Source organism: Amblyomma maculatum, chromosome 10, assembly GCF_055883805.1.
Source record: "Amblyomma maculatum isolate TAMU_Amacu chromosome 10, ASM5588380v1, whole genome shotgun sequence".
NCBI classification, from domain to species: Eukaryota; Metazoa; Arthropoda; class Arachnida; order Ixodida; family Ixodidae; genus Amblyomma; species Amblyomma maculatum.
Window position 1 is genome coordinate 140,830,683 of NC_139353.1, and position 12,269 is coordinate 140,842,951.

General features: G+C 50.0%; 1 protein-coding gene across 1 annotated transcript in view; it reads right to left on the reverse strand.

Moving 5' to 3' along the window:
- Positions 1-12,269, reverse strand: part of LOC146177573 (lipase member M-like) — a 97,958-nt gene that overhangs the window by 36,087 nt on the left and 49,602 nt on the right. The gene's annotated exons all lie outside the window — the stretch shown is intronic.

Genomic DNA, 12,269 nt, shown 5'->3' on the forward strand with positions numbered 1-12,269 from the left:
TGGGGACCTTTAACGTGTGCTGACATCGCACAGCACACGTACACTTCTTCGTTTCCCCTGCACCGAAGCGGAGCCATAGAGGTCGGGATCGAACCCGGGTACTTATTAATTAATTGGTTCACAGGAAGGGAAAGGCGCAGTAACTGTCACACTTGCTCTGTGGACACCCGAACCGCGCCGTAAGGGAAGGGAGGAAGGTGGGAATGAAAGTGGAAAGAGAGAAAGAGGAGCCGTAGTGGAGGGCTACGGAGTAATTTCGACCACCTGGGGATCTTTAACGTGCGCTGACATCGCACAGAACACGGACGCCACTTCGTTTCGCCTCCATCGAAACGCAGCCGCCGCGGTCGGGTTCGAACCCGGGAACTCCGGCACAGTAGTCGGGCGTCTTACCACTGCACCACCCCGGCGGGGCCCGGGTACTCCGGCAGAAGAGTTTTCTGGTGGGCTTGTGGGTGCTCATTGTTCATGATTAAACTGCGCGAAAAAACACGAACAGAGACAGAAAACACGTTCACACATGGAGCGCAGAACTTCCAACTTTTATTCAAAAAACGCTTACAGCATGCCTTTTATACGCTCAAAACAACCACCACATGACACAGCCGGCATAAAAAACACATAATTATGGACATATTCCCTTCATGGATCACTGCCTTGTCGTGGCGGAGGGGCTTGCGAAACTCGATGAAGTCGTGAGCTCTGCTGTGTAGGGCCACCCAAGATAGACAGGTCACGGCAGAGAGTTCTGACAAAATGTGATTCACTGGAGATGGTAATGGCAACCCACTCCAGTATTTCCTGCCAAGAAAACCCTATGGCCAGTCACAATACCATTATCGATATGGCGCAGGAAGATGAGCCCCCCCAGGTTGGAAGGCGTCCCACATGTTACTGGGGATGAACAAAGGGCGATTCCTAGAAGCTCCAGGACGAATGAAGCGGCTGGGCTAAAGCCAAAAGGACGCTCAGTTGTGGATGTGTCGGGAAGCGACCGGAAAGTGCGATGTTGCAAGGAGATATATCACATAGCAACATGGAATGTAAGATCTATGACGCAAGGTAAACTGGATATCGTCAAGCGAGAAATGGACAGATTGAACATTGATATCTTGGGTATCAGCGAGCACAAGTGGACCGGAATGGGAGAATTTAACTCCGGCGACCATTATGTCTTTTATTGTGGGCACGAATCCAAGAGAAGGAATGGGGTCGCTCTCATAGTAAACAGAAGAATGGGCAAAGCAGTGCTAGGGTACAACCCCGAAAACGACCGAATGATTTCACTTCGGATCCAAGGTCACCCTTTCAACATAACAGTTATCCAAGTCTATACACCGAACACTGCTGCTGAAGAAGCTGACGTTGAGAGATTTTATGCGGACCTACAATGCCTTTTAGACCGCACCCCATCATCAGACGTCGTTTTTCTCATAGGAGACAGGAATGCTAAGGTCGGCAGTGAAGAAATATCCGGAATTACAGGAAAGTTCGGTCTTGTTGAGCCAAATGAAGCTGGGCAGAGGCTAGTAGAGTTTTGTCAAGAAAACAACCTCACCATAGCGAATACTCATTTTCAACAGCACAAGAGGCGCCTGTACACATGGATTTCACCGGACGGTCTGTACAGGAATCAGATCGATTATATTATTTGCCGGCAGAGATGGAGAAGCGCTATACAAGCAGTAAAAACAAGGCCTGGGGCCGATTGTGGCACCGATCATCAGCTTCTTGTTGCCAAAATTAAGCTTCGATTGAGGAAAGCGCAGAAAACTAGAAGGCCTTTCAGGTATGATCTGGATCAGATTCCATTAGAATATGCTGTGGAAGTGAGGAATTGATTTCAAGAACTAGATCTAGAAGACAAAGAGCCCGAAGAGATGTGGACTGATGTTCGTGATATAATACAAGAAGTTGCTACTAAGGTAGTTCCAAAGAAAAAGAAATGCAAAAAAGCAAACTGGTTATCTGAAGAGGCTTTGCAAATAGCTGAGGAAAGGAGGATGGCAAAAGGTATGGGGGAAAGAGAAAGATACAAGGTGCTCAATGCGGATTTTCAGAAAATAGCAAGGAGAGATAAGAATGCCTTCCTGAACATACAGTGTCAAGAAGTTGAGGACAACAGCCAATTAAGGAACACAAGAGCTCTGTATAAGACAATCAAAGATATCAAAGGAAGCTTCTGTGCTAAGCTGGGCGTGATAAAGGACAAACGAGGCAAGGACCTCACTGAAGCCTCAGAGATAAAGAAGAGGTGGCAGGAATACACAGAAGAACTGTACAAGAAAGACCCGGATGTGCAAACCCAACATAGGACGGTTGTGATTTCTGATCTCGAGCCGGGCATCCTGAAGAGTGAAGTTGAATGGGCCTTAGCCAGCCTTGCTAAGAACAAAGCTAGCGGAATTGATGGTATTCCAGCTGAGCTGCTTCAAAACCCCAACCACGACGCTGTTAACACACTGCATGCATTATGTCAAAAGATTTGGACAACCCATTTACTTCTGCTTTATTGATTATGCGAAAGCGTTTGACTGCGTAGATCACAGCATATTGTGGCAAGCTCTCCAAGAGATGGGAGTTCCAATTCACCTCATCTGTCTCCTCAGGAACCTTTATGAAGGGCAAGAGGCCACAGTCAGAACTGGGCATGGTCTTACTGATTGGTTTCCGATTGAGAAAGGGGTGAGGCAAGGCTGCATACTGTCGCCCTCCCTATTTAACCTATATGCAGAGTGCATCATGAGGAAGGCCGGTCTGGACGAGTCTTCAGCTGGAGTGAAGATTGCTGGAAAACATATCAACAACCTTAGATATGCGGATGATACCACTTTAATGGCAGAAAGTGAAGTGGAACTCAAGATACTTCTGATGCGCGTACAAGAAGACAGTGAGAAGTTTGGGCTTAAACTGAACATTAAAAAGACGAAGATCATGGCGTCTTGCCCTATCAAGTTCTGGAGCATCAATGGACAAGAAGTGGAAGCTGTGACAGATTTTCTATTCTTGGGCGCCAAGATTACCTTGGAAGGAGTCTGCAGCCATGAAATTAGGAGACGCCTGCTTCTGGGAAAGAGAGCAATGGTTAGCCTTGACCGCCTAGTAAAGAGCAGAGACATTAGTCTACCAACCAAGATCCGTATAACCCGTGCTATGGTCTTTCCAGTTGTGATGTATGGATGCGAGAGTTGGACTGTGAGAAAGGCTGACCACCGAAGCATTGACGCGTTTGAATTGTGGTGCTGGCGAAGACTCTTAAGAGTTCCTTGGACTGCCAGAAGATCAAATCAGTCGATATTGTCGACCATAAACCCTGACTGCTCATTGGAGGGTCAAATTCTAAAGTTAAAGCTCAGCTACTTTGGTCATCTGATGAGAAGAGAGGAGTCGCTGGAGAAAGATTTGATGTTGGGAAAGGTTGAGGGTCGCCGGAGAAGGGGTAGGGAGCGAACGCGATGGTTAGATGGCATTCTCGAGGCATTGCAGATGAAGCTATGTGATGTTAAGAAGATAGTGAGAGACCGGAAAGTGTGGCGTGACATGGTCCATAGGGTCACGAAGAGTCGGACACGACTGAACGCCTGAACTGAACTGAACTGGACATATACGTGTGCATGATGCGCGGACCCGGCAGAACGCCAATCTAAACTAAAATCTAAAATCATGTTCTTAGGCTTGCACCTGCAGGCTAACGGCAGCACCTCCACCAAATGTTACGTGGTGGCATGACAAGCGATGGAACACGGCGGCACAACAGAAACAGAACGACGTGATGACATGATGATGAAATATGCTTTAATGGCCAGCGAGCCTGGCGCGAGCGCTCCGCCCCGCGCCACTGCCCGCTTCGTCATCTTTGTAGCAATATCAAGCTGCAACGCATCGACCAGTCGGTGGTACAGATCGGATGACTCCTTAAGCGAATCTCCAACAATCATCATGGCAGGCGAGAGTCCAACCTCCAGCGCCTCGCTCAAACTTTCATCTGTTCCCGCATCACCTACTCTGGCCCTTACTTACGTCTCACTCGTGCCGAAAGCGAACGGCTAGAGACGTCACTTCGAAAAACATGCAAGACGGTCCTAGGTCTCCACTCCCTATGTCTACAGCTACCCATAAGCTCATGGCTCTCAGAATCTCCAATACCGTGAGCGAACTGATCGAAGCAACTTTCACTGCGCAGTATGAGAGGCTCTCACTCACACACCCTGACCGAGCGGTACTGCAGCAAGTTGGGATCTCCTCGCCGAGATCGGCCCCAAGTTACGCTGAACTCACACCGGAATATCGCCTAAATCTCCGCATTCTTCCCATCCCTAAACGGATGCACCCGGAACACCACGCTAAAAGATGGGTCGACTGGCCTCGTCAATTCGAAAAACGATTCAGCGGATGCCCGGACGTCACGTATACGAACGCCTCTTACCATCCATCGAGGCCAGCGATGGTGGCGGTAGCTTTCGCCCCTCATCGCAGCTGGTACACAACCTGCAGCATTCGCAATGCAGAAGCAGTCACCGCAGCTGAGGAGGTTGCCATTGCGCTAGCACTAGCCGACCCTAATGTCAAAGTCGTCATTAGTGATTCTCAACAGGCTATTCGCAACTACGACGCTGGCCATATCTCTCGCCAGGCATTACACATTCTATGTTATACAGCACTCTCTTCCACATCTCGCACAGTTCTTTGGGCTCCAGGCCATGATGGCAGACGCCTGGCGCGGGCGGAAGCCCTGGCACGCCATTATGGTTCTAAACCCGGCGTTTTTTATGTGAACGCCTCTGGCCCGCACCATGGGGGGTGGTACACGGCCGCAGTCGTCCACGAGGCGAAAACAGTCAACGGTCTTAGCTTCAGCGCCGCAACATACCTCATGCGGAGGAGGTCGCCATAGCATTGGCTGCTTTCCACTCTGACTCGAATTATATAATTTCCGACTCGCGAGGGGCCTGTCGGAATGTCGAACAGGGCTGGACCCCTTATCTAGCCTACCGAATACTTCAACATAGCTCCTACATTGGGGACCCCGCTACCCGATATATTATTTGGGCTCCTGCTCATCATAGGCTGGCTGGAAACGAAGCTGCCGACGCCGCCGCCCGCGCGCTCTCTCTCCGGGAAACTTCTTCCTCCTCCCCCTCCGACCAGGACGCTGATCCTAATCCGGCTTATACATTCAAAGATATCATAAATTACTATCAATCTAGCCACAGCCTTTACCCCCGCCCATGTAAAGGCCTTTCAAAGGCGGATGAGCGTCTCTTACTCCGCCTCTATACCAACACACTGCTGTGCCCGGCAGCTCTAAAACACTTCGACCCTGCTTTTTCTGGCAGCTTCCCGCACTGTGGGGTGGTGTCTTCGGACATCTACCACATGGTGTGGGCCTGCCCCTCAAATCCGGCTATCCCCCCTCACCCCAACTCAACCCGGGAGGACTGGGAGGCGACCCTGCTCGGCTGCTCCGACCTGAAGGCCCAACTGGCCTTAGTCGGGCGAGCCCGAGCGGCGGCAGACGCCACTGGGGTCCCGAACTAGAGAACTCCAACTAGTGTTTGTGAGGGTTGGCTCCTTCAGGGTCAGCTCATGCATAACCTCCTGTATTTGTCCTATATAAATGTTTTCTACCACCGCCTCCGAGCCGAGAGTATGATCAGCCACCCTGCTTTCGCTGACAATAAGATCTCACGCGCTTGTCTACTCACCACTTATACGGACATACTCCAGCACTACCTACTCCAAAGATGCACATATCCTTCCGCACGCCGCGACCCAACAAGACGCGAGGCCGTCCAATGGCGCAAGCTACAAACTGGCAGCTTCCCACACCCCATCTTATATGTACATATATTAGGGGGAGGCTATCCAAAAAAAAATTAAAATATTGTGCCTCTGCCCGTGCCCCTAGGTATAACGGGCTTATACAGCCGAATCTTTCCGGAACAGATTGACCCCATGTGTAAACACTGCTCAACTCCGGGCACTCTCATACACATGGCGTGGACTGGTACGCACTACAACACAGACAGCTCAAACACCCCAGAGACGTGGGAGTCTCTCCTGCGTACTTCCGAGCCAGCAGACAAACGCTGGCTTATCCAGTGCGCGGTGGAGGTCGCGGCATCCTAAAGGATCCCCGCCGACCTCCTCTAAGTCAGCGCAACCGGTCCTTTGACTGGTCCCCTGCTTTTCGGAGCAAGAAAAGAGTTCACCACCACTACCGCCCTCATCATTGAAACATCGTCAGGTTTGACCGATGTACATCTTGCCACGGGATAATGGCGCCTGATAAATAACTTCTCTGGCACATTCAGTGTACTCATGGCTGTGATTTGAGGTGCATCTTTGCTGCCTATCATCTCTGTTCATGATTACCCAGAGTTTCGCGAGCTTACACGGCGCCGCAAACACCATTCGGACGCCATATCTTCCTGCGACTTTCTTTAGATTGTGAGACACTTGGTGCAGGTAAAGCATAAAACACACTGGTTTTCAGTATTCGTTCATTTGGCGGTTCGAATTGTTCATCTTCTGTAGCAGACTTTCGCAAACACAGGCTATCAGCTGCGGCGGACACCCAGCGGCATACATCTTCTGAATCTGACAGTTAAGCCTTGAACCCATTCTGTGTTCACAATACTTTTCTAGGGCCGAACGGCAGGCACGGTGAACATTCGCTCTTTTCACCAACTTTGAATGTGCACTGTCAAAAGGTAGTAACTGCTTGTTCATTCCGGTTGGGGGGGGGGGGAGGGGATCGCATATTATGCAGAAAAATCTGTCAATAATTATCTGCTTTTGATCCCGGCTGTGTCATATGGTGATTGTTTAGAGCGTATAAAAAGCATGCTCGAAGCGCGTTTCGAAAAAAATTTGGAAGTTCTGCGCTAATGTGTATACGTGTTTTCTGTCTCTGTCCGAGTTTTTTTGCTCAGTTTAATCATGAACTCTGGCAGAGTAGTCGGGCGTCTTACCACTGAACCACCCCGGCGGGGCTCAAAAGTTAAGAAAAATGAAATTCACGCATCTGATTACAGAGCAGGGATGAGAAAATACAATGGCCATACATATTGCGGGTATTGATAGTTCATCGAGTTAGATATATCTAGCATCTTAAAGAGAGTTTATTTCGCCTGCTGAGTGGCGGGTACAGGAATGTGGCTCCAGAGTGTTACGACTGTTTGTTAGGGATACACAGAAGATCCATTTGTCGATGAAACGCGGTGGTGGTGGTGAAAACCTTTATTAAATATAGTTACATAGTTATAGTCGTTTTTTTGTCAGGCTTAGTGCCCTTCCCCTCACAAACACTAGGTGGAGTCTCAAGTACGGGACCCTACGGGACCCCAGTGGCGTCCGCTGCCGTCATTGCTCGTTTGACCGACGCCTTTAGGGCTTTCAGGTCGGAGCAGATGAGTAGGGTTGCCTCCCAGTCCTCCCGGGTGGGCTTTGGGTTAGGCTCAAAGGTTAGGTTGATGATATACAGAAAAGAGCCCACTGTACTAGAAATATATTGTAACGAGTACAAGGCAGAGAACATTGAACGGATCCGTTCCACATATTACAATCAGTTTCTTCTTCTTTGTCGGTTCCAAGAAGCACGCGGCATTACCCTCCTCTTTGAAAGCGGTGACACAACGTTGGGAGTGTCCTCAAGCTATATGCACGCAGGAGAAGCGGGGAACACAAAGCTGCACACGCGAAAAAAGTCAATGCCTCTCATATTACGGTTTCATCCGCATTACAGGAACAGTTTAATCATTTGAGCGCCACCGTATTGAGGGTCGTTGACCCCGTGGGACAACATCGTAGGTCACGCTACTAAGACGTCGAATGACCTCGTATGGCCCAAAGTAACGGCGAAGTACCTCCTCGGAGAGGCCTCGATGGCGCACAGGTGTCCACACCCATACATGTTCGCTAAGCTGGTAGTGAACGTCTCAGTGTCGGAGTTTGTACCGTCTGGGATTGCGGAGTAGTGGTTGTTGAATACGGCACCGTGCGAGCTGGCGCGCTTCTGAAATATGTTCACGTCTGCATAGACGCTGATGGCATCGTCACCGTGACGTATGGCTAGCATAGTATCCATCATTGTGGTGACGGGATGACCGTAGACTAGCTGGAATGGCGCCAGACGGGTCGTCTCCTGTTCAGCCGTATTGTATGCAAAAGTTGCATACGGAAGGACTTCATCCCACGTGCGATGTTAAAGTCGACGTACATGGAAATCATGTCTCAAGTGTTCTATTGAGGCGTTCAGTCAGTCCGTTTGTTTGCGGATGGTAAGCAGTAGTCCTACGATGACTTGTGCGGGTAAGACTGAAGAGAGCCGGCATTAGTTCGACCGTAAAGGCTGATCTACGGTTAGTAATAATACCCAATGGGCCATCGTGGCGCAGTACGATGATCTTGAGAAAAAACTGGGTTACTTAAGCAGCAGTTGCACGGGAAAGTGCATGTGTCGCGGCATATCGCGTTAAGTAGTCATTCGCCACTACTATCCATCTGTGCCCTGATGCGGACTTTGGGAAAGGGCCCAGAAACTCCATACTCACTTGTTGGAAAGGGGTTGTTGGCGGAGGTATCGGCTGAAGGAGGCCTGTAGGCTTCAGCGGAGGTGTCGTTCGCCGCTGGTAATCTCGGCATGTTCGCACGCAGTGCTGGACTGAAGGCAGCAACTTAGGTTTATAGTACCTTTGTCGAATGCGTGCCTCCTAACTGACCAGCCGAAGGCTAATCGTGGCATGTGTGCAAGATTTCTGGTCGGAGGTCGGACGGCACAATGAGAAGAAAGGTTTCCTTGTTGTGCTGAAAGTTTCTCTTATATAGGAGGCGATTGCGAATGCTGTAGGAGGATAAACCCCGTTCGAAAGCACGTGGGATTGCTACATCAAGTCCTTCAAGACGCTCAATAAGCGGGCGTAAACCGGGGTCGGCCCGTTGACGCTGGGCAATATCGGTAATCGTGACTAATGTAAGAAACGGGAAGTCGTCGTCTTCGCTGTCGGGAGGGGCAGCATCAACGGGTGCACGCGACAAGCAATCGGCGTCGTTGTGCTTACGGCCGCACTTGTATACAACCGTAATACCGTCCTCTTGGAGACGTAGGTTCTACCTTGCAAGCCTTCCAGAGGAGTCTTTTGAGGTTGCCTAGCCAGCATAACGAATAGTGGTCGCCCACAGCCCTAAAAGGCCGGCCGCAAAGAAAGGGTCGAAACTTAGTTATCGCCCAAACTACCGCGAGACATTCCTTTTCCGTGGTTGAGTAGTTTGCCTCTGCTTTTTAAAGAGAGCGACTTACGTAAGCGATAGCCTTCTCAGTGCCATATTGCCCCTCAATCAGAACGGCACCGAGTCCTAAATTACTGACATCGGCATGAATATTCATAGCAGCCTTTTTTTTTTTTTCAAAATGGGCAAGTATCGGGCGGCCTGCAGTCGTCGTCGCAACTCGTTGAAGGCATCCTCTTGATCATATTGCCACGAGAAAAATAACGCTGTCTCGAGTAAGAAGCGTAGAAGGCTCAGCAATCGCTGAAAAATTGTCGACGACACGCCTGTAATAGGCTCAAAGTCCTAAAAACCTTATAACGGACTTTTTGTCGGTTGGGTGCTAGTAAACGTTCAGATTAGCAGTCTTGTCGGGATCTGGTTTGACGCCCTCAGCACTGATAACATGGCCAAGAAAGCGCAGCTCTTGGAATCCGAAATGGCATTTCTGTGGTTTATCGTCAGTTGGGCTGAACGCAGCGCTTGTAGTACGATTCGAAGGCGGTCGGGGTGCTCCTTAAAACTTGCCGCGAAAATCACGACATCATCGAGATACACTAGGCACGCTTGCCACTTCAGTCCAGAGAGAACGGTGTCCATCATTCGTTGGAAGGTTGCTGGTGCAGAACCGAGACCGAAAGAAAGCACTTTAAATTCATAAAGGCCGTCGAGGGTGACGAACGCTGCTTTCTCGGTCCCTTTCGTGCACTTCTATCTGCCAGTAGCCATTCTAGAGGTCAAGCAACTAGAAATATTTGGCCTTGCGTACCCGGTCCAATGCGCCATCTATGCGTAGGAGCGGATATACGTCCAGTTTCATTACTTGCTTTAATACTCGATAATCGATGCAAGGTATTGTCTTTTTTCTTCACCAATACTACAGCCGAAGCCCAGGGGCTGGTAGACGGCTGCACAACGTTGTCGGTAAGCATTTACTGCACCTGGCTTCGAATAGCCTCTCGTTCCGTTGACGACACTCAGTATGGGTGCTGGGAAATCGGCTTGGTCTCCGCGTCAACCGTAATGCGGTTTTTGGCTAATGGGGTACGCACAACTTTCTAAGACGTTGAAAAGCATCCAGCAAACTCCTGAAGCAGCTCTAGGATTCGCCGCCGCTCAAACACCGACAGATTTGGATTAATGTCCACTGTTGATAGAATGTCTGGTGCATAACATTTGGTTCTTGAGAAAAAAGTGTATTTTACCTGTGCCTTTTTCGAATAACATTTGGATTGCGACGGCGGCGCCAAAGTACAGATGTTCGCTGGCTCAATAAAGTCGGCAACATAAGCGATGGTCGTTTCTTTCGCAATATGCTGAAACTCGGTCCCGAAATTGGTAATCCAGAGCTTCGCACAACCGTCCCGCAAGCGAAAGGTCCTCTTGGAGCGCAGATCCCTTTCTCAAGAAGCAGGCCCACGTTCCTCTCTGCTAGTAGGTTGCGGTCGCTTGGGGTGTCGCTTTCTACCAAGACCATAATGCTTCACCATGGCGGGACCATAACGTCAGCAGCTGTAATACGAAAGACGGGCGTTGATGAACCGTCGACGCTAGGTCTCGCAATGGCTTGGCTCGGCGAAAATGTCACTCGTGATTCTTACAAATTAATTATCGTACCGTTAGCCTGTCGGCAACATACGCTATGGCCGTTCTTTTCGCATTGTGCCGAAATTCAGTCCCAAAATTTGTAATCCAGAGTATCGCACAACCATCCTGCAAGCGAACGAGTCCTCGTGCAGCGCAGATCCCTTTCTCAAGAAGCAGGCCCACGTTCCTCTCTGCCAGTACGTCGCGGTGACACGGTGAGTCGCTTTCTGCCATGAACATAATGCTGCACCTTGGCGAGACCGTACCGTTAGCAGCTGCAATACGTAAAGCGGTTGGTGAACGGTCAACGCAAAATCTCGCAATGGCTTGGCTCGACGAAAACGTCACTCCTTATTCTTGCAAATTAATTACCGTACTGTTAGCCTGTAAGAAGTCCAAGCCGAGTATGACGTCTCGCGAACAGTTGGTAAGAACAACTAAGTCCCCAACATAAATAAATCTGTCACTTGCAACTCTTGCAACGCATCTTTCAGCCGGGGTAATAAGGTGTCTCCCTGCCGTAGGAATCTGAGCCCCAGTCCACTCGGTTAAAACGTTCTTCAGTTTCCGGGCTAAACCACTGCTCATAAATGAATAGTCCACACCCGTAGCAACTACCGCTGTAATGAAAAAATCATCGATAGAAACCAGCATGTTCGAAGCTGCGCACTCAGGTTGATCGTTACATGAGGCCGTCTGATAGCCGTTATCTTGTAGTAAACTTGATAATGGATGTTCGGCACTTCGCTCGTCAGCGGCCTCAAGTCCGCATGTTGCTGTTCCTAGTTTTCCCGATGGCTCGGGAAGCGCGGGCTAGGCGACCTGAAAGTGCGGTATGTAGAGGGACGTTGACGTGGAGAACGATAACGGGAAAAAGTAATGACGCAGGACCCGTATTGTGGGACGTCTTTAAGATCCGTATGCGCCGACAGGTACTCTTCGATTATCGAGTGGTTGTTCACCACTCCGAGGACATCGTGCTCGCGGATGGAAGCCAGGAATCTGGCGCGGCGGTACGGACAGAACCTCAACATGTGACCGGCTTCATCACAGTTGCAACAAAGGGGCGTTTGTCAAGGGCATGCCAGACGTCAGTCCTCCGAAACCGCAACTCGGCTAGAAGAGGAGGATGGCACGGGCTTTGGTAAAGCGTAGGGGTGTCCACTCTGGCTCAGGGAGAGTCGCACCCACTATGATGCTGGTTTGGATGAGGCACAGTGGTGTTCGCTCTTGGAGAATCACAGAGAGTATGCTGCTGATGCACAGATGAGTACATTGGCACACTCGGTAGCGGTGGCTGCACACCAAAAACAGACGGTTCCGGAACGCCTTGCCTAACTTCCTCACGAATGACCTGCGCGAGTGATGGAAGCCTCAACGACGACGTTAGACCCTGTAGCTGAATTTGTGTC